Raw genomic sequence first — 16,273 nt, forward strand, 5'->3', positions numbered from 1 at the left:
ACGTCATAATCAGCCTGCGCCCGTGAGCGGGTGCTAAGATTTAGCGCCGGCGCTAAATGCATGCTCAATATGGGGCGAGGCGCTAGGCGCCCTGCGCCCGCCCGGAAATTGGCTAGCATCCCACTTCTTGGCCTCTTTAGGCGTTAGTCGGTGGCGCAACCAACCGAATTTCTCCCCCTTTATCTTTCCTGCCTCTTACAAAAGCACAGATTGTTCCTTCAATTCCTCCCCCCCCCACCCTGTCTCTGCACCTGCTTAATATCTATTACATCTCCAGCTTTTTCCAGTTCTGATGAAAGGTCCCAGACCTGAAACATTAACTCTGTTTCTCTCTCCACAGATGCTGCCTGGCCTACTGAGTTTTTCCAGTATTTTCTGTTGTTATTTCAGATTTCCAGCATCTGCAGTATTTTGCTATTGTACCTTAAATCTATGTTCTCTGGTTACCAACCTTTCTGCCACTGGAAACAGTTTCTCCTTGTTTACTCTATCAAAACGTTCATGATTTTGAACACTTCTATCAAATCTCCTCTTAACCTTCTCTGCTGTAAGGAGAACAACTCTAGCTTCTCCATATAACTGAAGTCCCTCATCCCTGGTACCATTCTAGTAAATCTCTTCTGCACCATTTCCAAGGCCTTGGCCAATGCTTCATAAATGTTTAGCCTAACCTCCTTGCTTTTGTACTCTATGTCTCTATTAATAAAGCAAAGGCATTTTTAACAACCTTGTCAACTTGTCCTGCCACCTTCAAGGATTTGTGTACATACATCCCCAGGTCTCTCTCTTCCTGCACCCCTTTAAAATTATATAATTTAGTTTATATTGCTTCACCTCATTCTTCTTACCAAAATGTATCACTTCACACTTCTCTGCATTAAATTGTGGTCCCAATAACGACACCTGGGGAAATACCACTGTATACCTCCCTCCAGTCTGAAAAACAACCATTCACTTTGTAGCCAGCAATATAGGCCTGGAATTTACGGTCCCCGTGATGGTATACCCTCAGTGTATGCTGTCGTAAGCCTTCTGAAAGGCCTCGCAAGTTCCGGGTTTCCGCATCCGCTGCGCATGCGCGAAAACCCGGAACTTGCGATCTGTCAAGGTTTGCCATGACAGATCATCCGAACCGACTAGAAATTCACTTTCGCTCGTGCAGAGTTGGGCTATTTGCACAACCACTGTGCAGCAATTGCCACAAAATTCTTACGCCTGGTAAAAGCAGGCTTAGGGCCCGCTTTTACCAGTGTAATAAATGATGCACAAACACTTAAAATTAGTTTATATAAATATTGGCCATTTTTCATTGTATTTGCTGTAATGAAGGGACTTATAATTAAATTTGAAAATCAGGACATTTATTTTTATTACAGTTGTCTAAATTGCTTAATGATTTGGAGATTCCAGTAGGGTTTATGGGTATTCTGTTTGTAAATGGAATCCTCCTTTCTCATTGGTGGACCTGGCCCACATGATCCCAGGAATGCTTCCGAACCGCCTGTATCCCTAGGATCTGTGGGCCTTTATGCAGGCGTATGCCTGGAGGCCCAGGACCCGAAGTTGCCATAGCTTTGGAGCCAGGAGGTAAGTTTGTAGATCTTTCCCGGGTTGTAGGCGTACTCTGGAGGCGTGCCTCTGATCGCAAATTCAGGGCCATTAAGTCACCAATCCCTTCTTTGAGCCAGGTCTCTGTTATTGCCACTAAATCATAGACCCACAGGGTAAATTGTGCCTTCAGCTCACCAACCTTATTTACCACGCTACATGCATTTACACATGTGCACTTCCAAACCATCTTAGATTCTGCATCATACTTAGCCTCTGTCTGATTCCTCCTATTTCTGAACTATTCTTTACTCGAGTGCTATTTGTCTCTCCCAGCCCTGCAGTGCTCACAAGAGCGCGTCTCAAGATTCGTCGTGGTCTGCTGCATGCTCCACAACCTCGACATCATGAGGGCACAGCCCTTACCACCAGGTATACGGCAACCAGATAAGGAGGAGGAGGAAGCGGAAGAGGAGGAGGCGGAAGAGGAGGAAGTGAAAGAGGAAGAGGCGGAAGAGGAAGAAGAGGAAAAGGAGGAGGCAATTCAGAGAGCCCCTTTCTGCCTGGTCTGTCTGTGATCGACTCATCTGGCTGCTGTACCAGTGAACGCAACCCCAATTACCCATTCTACAATAGTTCCACACATCACCTTCCCTCTGTTATTGACCATCACAGTGTCCTCTTGGCCACAATGCTGAAATAAAAGCCACCACAAAAGAAAAATTCCAATCCAACATTATACACCAATCCATCCAATATTACATAACAATGTCAACTGATCACCCTTGTGCATTCCCTTAGTGCCTGTTGTCGAAGTCTCGAATCCCGAGTAAGACTCTTAAACACAAAGTATCGTTAAAGACAGGCTTTATTTGCTTGCAAGGGAAGAGTTGTGTAGTCAAGGGCTACATCAGACCGCTTCAAAGTAATACAGAATTTGTAACATATTTATACAGTACAGAAACAAAACAGGCTTTCTATGCCACATGACATAGTATTGAATCATACCTGATTACAAAGGCACAGACCTTGCGAATTATTGGAACAACGTATTCCAGGCTTCGTTAGAATAACGAACAGAAATACCTTGAGATAAGATTAATTAATCCTTTATTATGGGATCCTTCTGTTCTCCCACTGTACCAACTGAGCCTGTGGGCCGATGTTTACCTTATCCTGTCCTTGGCTATTTGTTTGGTAAACGAGGCTCCTTGTTAAGCTTGTCACAGATAAGGAGTATGTATGTAGCATTCCTTTTATTGTCTCATCCCCTTGAAACTGATTAGTGAATCATGCTGTCGGCCATTTGAGTTTTTATTCTATGCCTAGGAAGCCATTTTATGTCTAAGTGAGAAACTGTACTTCCACATTCTTCCCTTTTGTCCTTACTAGGACAACATAACTGAAATTAACCTCTTCCTATCGGTCCTCGTACTAAATTTAGATTTTAGCCAAGGATACCGACTTCTTTGCCGTTTGAACCATCCCCGGGATTTACCTGTATTGATGGTTGACCTTGTCTAAGATCGTCTTTCTTCTTTGTCTATTCTTAGTGTTTGGGCGTGTGTTCTTGTAGGGTTTAATTATGTTTGATTTGATTTCAGGTTTATGTCTTTGTATAGTTCTGCAGCTTATGTTAGCCTGCAGTGTTCTAATTTTCCTGCAGCTTATATTAGCCTGCAGTTCTAGTGCCACTATGCACCTTCTAAGAAGATAGGGAACTGTAGCTTATAGAGGAGGACTAATTCATGGCCCACACAGTTTATAACTAACCTGTGGGGTTCTCCTAAGCACAAGTGCTTCTATGTAAGCCCCCAAAGTGCTGACCAAGTGATATACAAAGTCGATGACACTGGCTTGTTGTTGAAAGGAGTCCTCTCTCTTTTTCCTAGCCTGCAGTTCCCATTTAAATGGAAAATGTGTTTTGCAGAAAGAGGAGAGCACGTGGAGTATATATATGTATATATTTGTCTAAGTTTTCTAATCCCTATAATTGTATTTTATTCAATCGTCTCAGTTCCTCATCCAGGGGACAATTCTTTTCCTCTACTGACTTTACTTCTCTCTGTATCACCATATTCATCGCAGGCAAGACTGCCTTGCCCAACCTATTGCAACAACACTTAATCATTGTGACAAACAGAGCAATGCATACAATCAGGGCTATTACTACTACCAGTCCATGCAATAATATTTGTCCTACTGATCCCAGCCATCCTCCCAATATCCAGTCAGCCCAGCCTTGGTTCTTTGGGTTTTCATACTGACTTACTGCGTCTAGCATATTCGTAAGACATGTACAAAAAAGTATTCACGTGTAATTCTCGTTTCTTTTGGGATCTTTCCCCATTTCCTTGGCATATTAGACTCAGTAGTCCGATTAGTATACAAAATATAAGTAACGTCTTCATTGTTAGAGTCTTTGAAAATTCAATTGTCTCTATTCGGTGCCTTCTTGCAGTGGGATGCGTGAATCCAGGAAGATCTTTCCTTGACTTTTACGGCTGTGTTTGTAGTCAGGAGCACTTGATATGGTCCTTCGAAGCGTGGTTGCAGACCATTCTTTCTTTTAAAAACCTTCACGTAGACGCCGTCTCCTGGTTTCAAGTCGTGGCACTTTCCCTCTGCTGGACTCGTTTGAGCTTCCTTTACCTGTTGGTGAAAGCTGGAAATACATTTAGTTAATGCAATGCAATAGTTTAGCATAGCCTCGTCCATTTTATGAATGTCCATTTGTTTCACCGTAAATGGTGCTGAGAATGGCAGTCTTAGGGGTCGTCCCATAACAATCTCATGTGGAGACAGTCCATTGGTCCTGTTGGTTGCTGCTCGCATTATCATCAATGCTAAGGGTAATAGTTCGACCCATTTAAGTCCAGTTTCACTGCAAAGTTTAGAAATTTTATTCTTCAGCACTCCATTATGTCTTTCCACCAGTCCTGCGGATTGTGGATGATAACTGCAGTGAAAATGCTGGTTAATCTGCAAAGCTTTACATAGTTATTTTATGATTGCTCCAGTGAAGTGCGATCCTCTGTTGCTTGAAAGCTGCATAGGTATTCCAAACCTTGGTATGATTTCTTTTAACAAGCACTTTGCTACTGTTACAGCATCATTCTTTTTACATGGGAAAGCTTCGACCCATCTTGAAAACATATCTATAATTACTAACACATACTTAAATCCTAAACATGGAGGTAATTCAATAAAATCCATTTGTAAATGTACGAAAGGGCCTGATGGATTTGGGTGGGAGGCAGCCTGTACTTTCTCTGTCTTGCCTGGATTCATTTCCTGGCAAATGGTGCACCTTTCACTAATTTGTTTTGCAATTGCCGAAATACCTGGTGCATACCATGTTTGATTAATATAGTCTGCCATCCCCCCTTTGCCCGCATGCATGAACACATGAACGCATCGGGCAATCCATGGGAGTAAAGATTTAGGCGCCACCATGCGGCCGTCATGGTGAACCCATACCCCTTCAGGCGTTTTAAAGCAAAAATCCCTTGCCCAACTTAACACTTCGTCCGAGTTAGCCTGTGACTGAAAGGCTAAAACATCATTAATAGAAAGTGGGTCATTATCTGATTTCTGTTGATGCAAAACAAAGGCTGAGACCTGTGGCCCTGTATCCGACAGAGCGGCTGATTTAGCAGCTCTATCTGACTGCTCGTTACCCAGGGATATGTGATCCTGACTACCTGTATGAGCCTGACATTTAATAACTGAAATCTTAGTGGGACACACTAGAGCCTTCAAAAGATTATTGATTTGCTCAGCATTCTCAATAGTTGATCCTGAGGAAGTTAGAAACCCCCTTAATTTCCAGATCTGTCTGTAATCGTGAGCAACTCCAAAAGCATACCTGGAGTGTGTATAAATGTTAACAGTTTGATCAGTAGCCAATACACAAGCTCTGGTAAGAGCGAAGAGTTCTGCTTGTTGCGCTGAAAAGGATTGAGGTAGTGAGAGTGCCTCCACAATCGAGTGATCATCTGATATGGCATATCCAGCCCTAGGTGATCCCTTGTCATCCCTAAGGGCTGACCCGTCTACGTAGTACGCTAAGTCACTATTGGAGATAGGAGTTTCTGATAAATCTGTTCGGGGCTTAGTCACCAATTGGGTGATCATTTCGCAGAAATGTGGAGTTTCGTCTTCTTCTGTGGGTAGCAGCGTGACTGGATTCAAGGCCGAACATCTTTGAATTAGGAGATTAGAGTTGGATAATAACTCAACCTCATATTTACTGCTGCGGGCTGACGTCAGATGTTGAGTGGCGCATTTTGTCAATAGCACCTCAACTGAATGTGGCACAAATAAAATAGTCCAGTGATTGAGCGTGATACCTTGAGCTTGTTGTACAGCATAATAGGCAGCAGCTAGAATTGGCAGGCATCCAGGCAGGCCGCATGCAACGGGATCCAATTGAGTAACTGTCTTTTATAGTCGTGTCTTTTCCCGTGCCTTCATAAAAGGCAGTGCAATGCAGATTCATGTGCCAGCTGTCTAATTTCAAATCCTTCTGGTACTCTGAGACTGTTCTTGAGGCACGGTGTAGTGCTCCTACAATTTATCATTAGTTTATGGCTTATTTCTTGGTTTTCATTTGCCCACTGGTAGACAATGGGAGGGGAGCATTCTTGTAAAAGGCACATAGTACATCTATCGGTCAGAACGTGTATCTGCAGTCCCTTTTGTGAACAAATTATTGTTGCCTGCATTTTGCACAACAAGTCTCTCCCTAAAAGGTTCATGGGGGCGTCGTCTGATAACAAAAAAGCATGTTGGCCAGAAAAATTATCTGCTCGTATTTGTAACGGTTGTGACCATGTCAGAGTCTGTGAGACACCAGAAAGTCCTATGCAGGTAACATCCTTGTCAGTGCATGGAATTCCTGTAGCGTATTGTTTTGTCAATAGTGAGGTTGTGGCTCCTGTGTCGATGAGAAAAGGGACTTTCTTGCCTTGCATATTTATGGATAGATATGGCTCATCTCTAGAATTTAGCGATACTAGTGGTAATTGGAGAGTGTGGGTATTGTTCGGGGCCGTTTCTCCGTGTCATGCTGAATAATTTTGCCCTGGGGGTCCGAATTGTCCTTCCATAATCTGACCTCCCCAAGGATCCCCTGTTGTAAAGCCTGCTTGTGGACGAGTGTGAATCTGGGCTTGGGTATTTGTATTTACTGGGGCACCTCCCCAGCCTTGATTTTGCTGTTTGGGGAACGGGCAATTGGACTTCCAGTGTCCGATCTGACCACAGTTAAAACGCGGAGAGTTTGTGCCTCTTCCGTTCCACTGGCCTCTGCCAGTCCCTCCTCTACTATTTCCTCTAAATCCGCCTCTGTTATATCCTCTACCTCGTCCCCTGTTTTGACCCTGGTAGTAAATAGTAGTCTGGGCGGTCGGGGCTGGAGAAGCTGCTTGCTCCATTAACAAGGAAACTTTACTCTTTTGATCTTTATTCCTTTCCTGTATTCCTTTCAAGATTTGTGTCAATTCAGGAATGGTTTTATGTCTCCAGTCAAGGCAAACTAAAGTCAACGGTTCCTTAAGTTCTGTTCTGAGGCTGTTTACAAGGGCGTTAATTAAAGGGATTTGGTAATTTTCTTTTGTCATACCCGAATGCTGTCCCATAACTGCTTCCATTCTTTCTATATAATCCTCAACGTCTTCATCCCTTTTCTGAGTTGTCTCAATTATCTTATCTAGTGTTGATTATATTCTCCTGACTTACAGCACTGGGGTCGGGTGATTCACCACCCGCTGCGCCTTGTTGTTGCACTTCGTATTCAGGAGGCGGGGCTGGTCTTCTGAACCATCTCTGATCCTTGTCATCACTGGAATGAGTCGTGGGCATGGGAGGATATTCACAGGGAGGAGCGGTAGGCTTCGGGTTTTGTCTTAAAGGCATTAGCGTAACCTTTTCTTGTTTAATCAATTTATTCATTAGATCTCTTTTCTTATTTTTGTTCTCAATTTTACGAGCTAATATGCTGCGTTCCTTACGTTTTTCTGCTTCCCTTTTCCAATCTGAGAAGGCAGACCAATTTACTGACTTTGCATCCTTTCTCCTTGGGTCTCTGCCTGCTAGGCAGTTTTCTAGACACGTGATTCTATCTAGATTAAATGTACCATCCACGGGGAAAGGGTGTCTGTCTTTCTTGGTCCATCTAGCCCACTTAGGTAAGTCATTTATGGATATCTGACCATAGTAGGTAAAGACATTAGAAGCGGGAGTTCCTTTTTCTGGGATCTTGCTCTGTGCAGCTCCCATCTTAGTTTGTTTGGTGTTTTTTTTTTAAACTAGGCTCTCTTCTTCTAGATCGCAAGTTTCACCCCTTACCCCCTTATGATTATTACTGACTGTCCAAAGGACCACAAGTGATGAAAAATAACAAGTAATAACAACAGTCAAAGAAATGATAAGCAATGCAGCTGCCCAAACAGGCAAACAGACCAAATATTCAGACATTTATCTTATACTTTAAACTAAACAAATAGTCAATTCTCAGTTTGCGTTATACGCCACTACAAACTGAGTCCTTAACGTTTAACTTATACTTTATGTGAGAGTTTTCTGTCTTAATGTTGTCAATAGTCAACAAAAAATGGAAAACAATGGTTGCGATAATTCTTAACCTCTATATTCATATAGAATCCTTATGCTTTAATGCGAGGGGCTTGAACCCTCGTAGAAGGTATCTCAACGGAGAAAAATCCTGAGCCTGGTAATACAGGTCTTCTAAAACACAGTGACAATCCTCAAACGATACCTTCTGCCGCGGGTCTCTCACCCCGGCTCAAGGGACCCACCCTTGATACTGCAGTTTTAACTTGGTACCTTATCTGTCTGGGACTCAGCCCTGTCGACTTTCCTCTTGCCTTCTTTGCCTGATACTTTTTCTTTAAAGACTTGAGTTGTCAGTATTCTCCTCCTTTCAGTGGTCAACAATAAAAGAAGCAAAAGTTACAGGATTCAACTCAAGTCTGAAACGTGAGTCTTAACTAGATCGCAGTACTCCCGTCGGAAGAAACAGACCACACCAACTTAATATCTAATGAGAAATCCTTTTATGTGATAAAACATCACTGTGGCCAGTCAGGATCTGTCATTAGAGATTCACGATGTCCTTGTCCGTGACTTACCGAAAGGCAGCAAGCGACCTCGGTGGAACCTCCAAGTAATACTGTCGAAGTCTCGACTCCCGAGTAAGACTCTTAAACACAAAGTATCGTTAAAGACAGGCTTTATTTGCTTGCAAGGGAAGAGTTGTGTAGTTAAGGGCTACATCAGACCGCTTCAAAGTAATACAGAATTTGTAACATATTTATACAGTACAGAAACAAAACAGGCTTTCTATGCCACATGACATAGTATTGAATCATACCTGATTACAAAGGCACAGACCTTGCAAATTATTGGAACAACGTATTCCAGGCTTCGTTAGAATAACGAACAGAAATACCTTGAGATAAGATTAATTAATCCTTTATTATGGGATCCTTCTGTTCTCCCACTGTACCAACTGAGCCTGTGGGCCAATGTTTACCTTATCCTGTCCTTGGCTATTTGTTTGGTAAACGAGGCTCCTTGTTAAGCTTGTCACAGATAAGGAGTATGTATGTAGCATTCCTTTTATTGTCTCATCCCCTTGAAACTGATTAGTGAATCATGCTGTCGGCCATTTGAGTTTTTATTCTATGCCTAGGAAGCCATTTTATGTCTAAGTGAGAAACTGTACTTCCACACTGTCTTGCATGTGCCTTTGCCTGTCCTAGTGCTCCTACAAAGTGCTATCCCAGTGGCTGCAGCTTGGCTGGTGGAAGGCTGCTGACTTTCAGTGAGGGAGACTGCAGGTGGCCTTGCAGGACGACCTCGAGCAGCTCTGGGCCTAGAAGGCTCGGCTGCGGACTACACCACCTTGGAATGGGCGGCAGCAGTCTGGGTTGGCTGGCTGACAAGCAACAGCAAGGGCACTGGCAGAGTGGCAGTGATGGGAGGACGAATGCTGTCATCCTGAGAGAGGACAGGAGGTTGATCCTCCATGGAGCCAATGCCACTGCCTCGGATGGCACCTCAGCAATCCTAGTAATCTGCTGGAGGAGAGATTGCTGGACTGCTTTGACACCCTGCAAGCCCCTATCCACATTAGTAAACACAGCCACGATGACAGAAGTCTGAACTTCTACTGCAGCACTCAGACATAGGGTGGATTGTGCTTGTGCTACATTGGAAGCTGAGACATCGGGCGCTGCATCATGGTTGGGTCCACAAGTGCGCTAATGGATCTAGCCACCCTTTCCATGCTGGAAATCATTGGCTCCAAGTTCTGTGCAAGGTTGGGCTGGACTCCCCCATGCTCCTTAAATTGCACTCAGGCTTTCTGGCAGACCTGATAATGCATCAAGCATTTTGTTGTGCATACCCATCAGTGGTCTTCTGTAGGCTGCCACATTGAAGTCCTCATCTGAGTCATCTGCAGCAGAACTCGTGTATGACCTCACTGTCTGGGAAGCTGGCACCTGCACTGCCCTTTCCCCCTGCTCTGGCTGCAGGCCACTTGTGCCCAGTGTCTCATCACTTGCAGTTCTTGCGTCTAACCTATCCTCTAAAGTACATGGAGTGTCAGTGTCTGAGCTGATGGCTGTGTACATGGACCTTTAAATCACTTAGGACCTGCACTGTTCCTAGCTTTTCACCATTTAAAAAATACTCAGATCTATCCTTATTTGTCCAAAATGGATGACTTACACTTTCCTGCATTGAAATCCATCTACCACAGTATTGCCCACTCACTTAATCTATCAATGTCTCTCTGTAATTTTATGCTCCTGTCCAGATGGCACAAAGCTGGGTGGGCGTGTGTGCTGTGAGGAGGATGCCGAGAAACTCCAGTATGATTTGGACAGGTTGGGTGATTGGGCAGATGCATGGCAATGCAGTATAATGTGGATAAATGCAAGGTTATCCACTTTGGTGGCAAAAACAGGAAGGCAGATTATTATCTGAATGGCAATAGATTGGAAGAAGGGGAAGTGCAACGAGACCTGGGTGTCCTTGTGCACCAGTTGCTGAAGGTAAGCATGCAGGTGCAGCAGGCGGTTAAGAAGGCAAATGGTATGTTGGCCTTTGTAGCGAGAGGGTTTGAGTACAGGAACAGAGATGTCTTGCTGCAGTTGTATAGGGCCTTGGTGAGACCACATCTTGAGTATTGTGTGCAGTTTTGGTCGCCTTATCTGAGGAAGGATGTTCTTGCCATGGAGGGAGTGCAGCGAAGATTCACCAGACTGATACCTGGGATGGCAGGCATGACGTATGAGGAGAGATTGGGTTGATTGGGCTTATACTCGCTGGAGTTTAGAAGAATGAGAGGGGATCTCATTGAAACTTATAAAATTCTAACAGGAGTAGACAGACTAGATGCATGAAGGAAATTCCCGATGGCAGGGGTGTCCAAAACTAGGTGTCACAGTCTAAAGATAAGGGGTAAGCCATTTAGGACAGAGATGAGGAGGAATTTCTTCACCCAGAGAGTGGTGAACCTGTGGAATTCTCTACCACAGAAGGCAGTTGCGGCCAAGTCATTAAATATATTCAAGAAGGCGTTAGATATATTTCTTAAGGCTAAAGGGATCAAGGGATATGGGGAGAAGGCAGGGACAGGGTACAGAGTTTGGATGATCAGCCATGATCTCATTGAATGGCGGAGCAGGCTCGAGCAGCCGAATGGCCTACTCCTGCTCCTATCTTCTATGTTTCTATGTTTATACTACTTACTGTGCCATCTATCTTTGTGTCATCCGCAAACTTGGACATATGGCTCACTTTTGTGTTTGTAAGTCATTAATAAATATAATTAATAGTTGAGGGCCCACCACAGATCATTTTGGGACACCACTAGTCACTTCCTACCATAGAAACTTGGAGATATTACATCTAGTTCCCTTGTCTAGATCATCATTAATATATATTGTGAATAGCTGGGGTCCAAGGACCGATCCCTGCGGTACCCCACTAGTCACTGCCTGCCACTCGGAAAAAGACCCGTTTATTCCAACTCTTTGCTTTCTGTCTGCCAACCAGTTCTTTATCCAAGTCAATACCTTGCCCCCAATCCCATGTGCCTTAACTTTACACGCTAATCTCTTGTGCAGGACCTTATCGAAAGCCTTTTGAAAGTCCAAATACACCACATCTACTGGTTCTCCCTTATCTATTTTACCAGTTACATCCTCAAAAAATTCCAGTAGATTAGTCAAGCACGATTTACCTTTTGTAAATCCATGTTGACTTTGTCCGATCCTGTCACTGTTTTCCAAGTGCTCTGCTTTTACATCTTTTATAATGGACTGTAGCATTTTCCCCACTACCGATGTCAGGTTTACCAGTCTATAATTCCCCATTTTCTCTCTACCACCTTTTTTGAATAGTGGGGTTACATTAGCTACCCTCCAATCCATGGGAACTGTTCCAGAGTCTATAGAATTTTGGAAGATGACCAGCAATACATCTACTATTTCTAGGGCCACTTCCTTAAGTACCCTAGGATGTAGATTATCAGGCCCTGGGGATTTATCAGCCTTCAATCCTGACAATTTAAAATTCCCCTGATTCTGACTACAAGGGACCTACTCTTGACTTCACCAATCTTTTTCTCTTCATATATCTATAGAAGCTTTTACAGTCAGTTTTTATGTTCCCTGAAAGCTTACCCTCATACTCTATTTTCTCCCTCTTAATTAATCCCTTTGCCCTCCTTTGCTGAATCCTAAACTTTTCCCAATCCTCAGGTTTGCTGCTTTTTCTGGCCAATTTATATGTCCTCTCCTTGGATCTTATGCTATCCCTAATTTCCCTTGTTAGCCACGGTTGATTCACCTTCTTTGTTTTATTTTTATACCAAACAGGGATGAACAAATTCTGTAGTTCATCCATGCGATCTTTAAATGTTTGCCATTGCCATTGCCTATCCACCATCAACCCTTTAAGTAACGTTCCCCAATTACTGTTTGGGGGTCTGTATACAACTCCCACTAACGTTTTCTGCCCCTTGGTATTTCTCAACTCTACCCATACATTTTCCCCACTACTGATGTCAGGCTTACCAGTCTGTAATTCCCCGTTTTCTCTCTACCACATTTTTTGAATAGTGGGGTAATATTAGCTACCCTCCAATCCATGGGTACTGTTCTAGATTCTATCGAATGTTGGAAGATGATCAGCAATGCATCTACTATTTCTAGGGCCACTTCCTTAAGTACTTTAGGATGTAGATTATCCAGCCCTGGGGATTTATCGGCCTTCAATCCCGTCAATTTCCCTAACACCATTTCCCTACAAATGCTGATTTCTTTCAGTTCCTCCCTTTCATCAGACCCTATGTTCCCCGACATCTCTGGGAGGTTATTAGTGTCCTCCTTTGTGAAGACAGAACCAAAATATGTATTTAATTGGTCTGCCATTTCTTTGTTCCCCATTATAAGTTCCCCATTATAAATACCAATTTGATTACATACCCATTATCCCTACTCTCTGACTTCTACCGCCTAACTAGTCTCCTAACCAGGTCAATAATTTGCCTTCAATTCCATGGCCTTTAATTTTAGCTAACATTCTCTTATTTGGAATCTTATTGAATGCCTTCTGTAAGTCCATATAAACTACATCCATAGACATTTTCCTATCTACTACTTTAGTTACTTCCTGAGAAATTTCAATTCGTTTCATTAGACATGACCTACCCTTTACAAACCATGTTGGCTCTCTGTAATCAGTTCAAATTTTTCCAAGTGTTCAGTCACTTTGTCCTGAATTATAGATTCCAATAACATCCCCACAACAAATGTTAGGCTAACAGGTCTATTTCCTGTCATCTTTTCGCTGTCATATTTCATGTCACACTTTGTATTCTCTCTGACTCACATGAGCAAGGCCAACGGAAATTTGTTATTCTGTAATCCTTGAATTCTGCAAATTTGAAACTCAGACAAACAACGTATACATCCCAGTATTCCATGGGATAGGATTAGGTTAGGATAGTTGCTTCTTCGGCTGAGTCTGAACAAGACTTCTCAAGGTTGTAGAATAGTGCACTGATTATGGTGGTATGGATATTGCTTAAATAAGGTAATGAACAAGGAAGAACCTTGGAAAGCAATTGATACCAGTGCTGGTCGTGACCCGGAAACCAGCAAGAAGGAAAGGAGTGTAGCACCTAATTGGAATATTGTCATTTGACAATAAAGCGGTGTGAAATTGAGCAGGGTAGGAGATCGATGGAATCATTGCGGAATTTCAGCTCCAGGGTGTATATTGTCATGCTTTGCCCACCTCCATGCAAAAGGTTTCCAAGAAGATTAAAAGATTGTTGGAAGGTTTCTGGAAAGGATAGAAAGCTGAAAGAAGTTGTAAAGAAGTTTTGAAGTAGTTTTTCACATGCAGAGGGAGAGTGTTAAGAGTAAAAGTTGCAGGATTAAGAAAGGTTAAGGGGGAAAAATTCAGTTGGTAGCGCCTCCCATTAGCACCTTAAGAGGGCGTTAAGTGGGGCGCAAAGCAAATAGCACCCAGGCGCGGCGATATCTGTGCCTCTCGTGAAATTGACCGGATATTTTGCGGCGGCGCTAAACAATACCACCTGATCTCCTGCGCATGCAGATCTTGACGTCATTCGAGAGTGCAACGCCCTTGTGACGCCCCGGACCGGAAATTGAGTGGCGCCCCCCTCCTTTCCGCCTGGCGCAACCAACAACAGGTTGACTGGAACGCTTCCCAGTCGCTGTGGGTGTTGAGTCTGAGTGTCCCAGATATGCTTATTCTAAATCACTGGACACAGACAACAAGAATAACTTAAACAGGTCTTTACTAATCGAAGGTCAGGGCTGAACTGCTTAGCAAATTACTACACAGAGTTTATATACCGGTGTGGTCAGCACCGGTACTACAATATACAGTAGCCAAGAGAAAGTAGTCCATCTCTTAAGGTAGTCTCTTAAGGTGGTACAGGTTACATACACCACAATTCCTCCCTTTTTAGCTTAACAGTGTACATCCCAATTTAAACATAACATGGATAACATATATACAACTTCATGCAAAACTGTTCAAAGATTCAGTCTCTGAGGAGGCCTCCTGATCCGAGTTGGATAACGCCTTTCAGGGGTCTCTGATTCTCGTTGCTGGGGTGACTCATCTAGTTGATCTCTTATGGATTGGACATCATCAGATACATTGGCGTCTGAGGTAGATGCTTCAGGTTCACTAACTTCTTCCACTGGTGTCTCTGTCGTAGTCATGGGTTCGACCCTTGTTCTCGATTCTACAAGTTGGTCAGCATGACGTCGTATTACGTTTTCACCAATATCTACCGTGTACATCAGGGGTCCTTGTCTGGCACGAATTGTTCCAGATTGCCATTTCTCATTCTTATAGTCCCGGGCTAACACTGGTTGTCCTATTTCGAAACTCCGAGTGGTCTTGTTATTTATATGCTGGAACTGTTTGTTTTCGACTTCCCTCCGCACATTTGGTTTTAACAAGTCCAACCTGGACCGCAACCTCCTGTTATAGAACATCATGGCAGGGCTTTGATTTGTCACTGCATGAGTGGCGTTTCGATATGCCATTAGGAAATTGTCCACCTTGTGTTGTAGTGGAATCTGGTCTTCGCTCATGGCCTTTATCGCCTTTTTGAACGTTTGTACAAATCTCTCGGCCAACCCATTTGTAGCCGGATGATATGGGGCAGAGGTATAATGTTTCACCCCATTCTTCTTCATGAATTTCTGGAATTCTTCTGACATGAACTGCGGTCCGTTGTCTGAACATGTTTGTTCTGGCAATCCATTTCTTGCGAATATTGTTCTTAGAACTGCGATCGTCTTTTCCGAGGTAGTGGTCGCCATCTTAATCACTTCTGGCCATTTAGAATGTGCGTCTACCGCAATTAAAAACATGGAGTCCATGAATGGACCTGCGAAGTCAATATGTACACGTTGCCATGGGGTTGAAGGCCATTCCCATGGATGCAGCGGTGCAATTGGAGGTGCATTTTGAACTTTTTGGCACCCTGAGCAGCTTTTAGTCAGATCCTCTATTTGTTGGTCGATACCTGGCCACCACACATAAGCCCTAGCAAGGCTTTTCATCTTGACTCCCCCCAGATGACCTTCATGCAGTTCCTTTAGAACTCTCTCCCTTAATTTAGGAGGAATAATCACCCTTGTTCCATACATCAATGTTCCTTGACAGACGGACAGCTGTTCTCGTCTGGCTGAGAATGCCGGTAACAGTGGTTCACCATGAGCTGACCATCCCTTCACTGTCAATTCGTAGACCCGAGACAGTGTCGGGTCGTTCCTGGTTTCTCTCTCAATACTTGCATTGGTGACTGGTAAACATTCGATGATGGTCGAGTGAAATAACTCAACAGGGTCAACTGTCGGTGCCTCTTCCGCTGTAGGTAGTGGCAGGCGCGACAGCCCATCAGCATTACCATGTTGCTTTGTACCTTTGAATTCGATCTGATATTGATGTGCCCCTTGGAAAAGGGACCATCTCTGGAGCCTCTGCGCTGTCATCACCGAAACACCCTTCTTAGGGTTAAAAATGGAAACCAACGGCTGGTGGTCTGTCAGCAGCGTAAACTTTTGCCCTTGCAGGTAATGATTAATTTTTTTTACTCCCCACACAAGGCTGAGAGCCTCCCTATCTATCTGAG

At 43.6% G+C, this 16,273-nt stretch overlaps 1 pseudogene; it reads left to right on the forward strand.

The window, feature by feature from the left end:
- Nucleotides 1-1,538: 1,538 nt before the first annotated feature.
- The window catches only part of LOC147117610 (lecithin retinol acyltransferase pseudogene), a 30,040-nt pseudogene continuing 15,305 nt past the window's right edge, over nucleotides 1,539-16,273 (forward strand).

The sequence above is a fragment of the Somniosus microcephalus genome, chromosome 5 (genome assembly GCF_052327205.1).
Source record: "Somniosus microcephalus isolate GS21.2 chromosome 5, FLI_Smic_1.0, whole genome shotgun sequence".
In the NCBI taxonomy this organism is placed as follows: domain Eukaryota; kingdom Metazoa; phylum Chordata; class Chondrichthyes; order Squaliformes; family Somniosidae; genus Somniosus; species Somniosus microcephalus.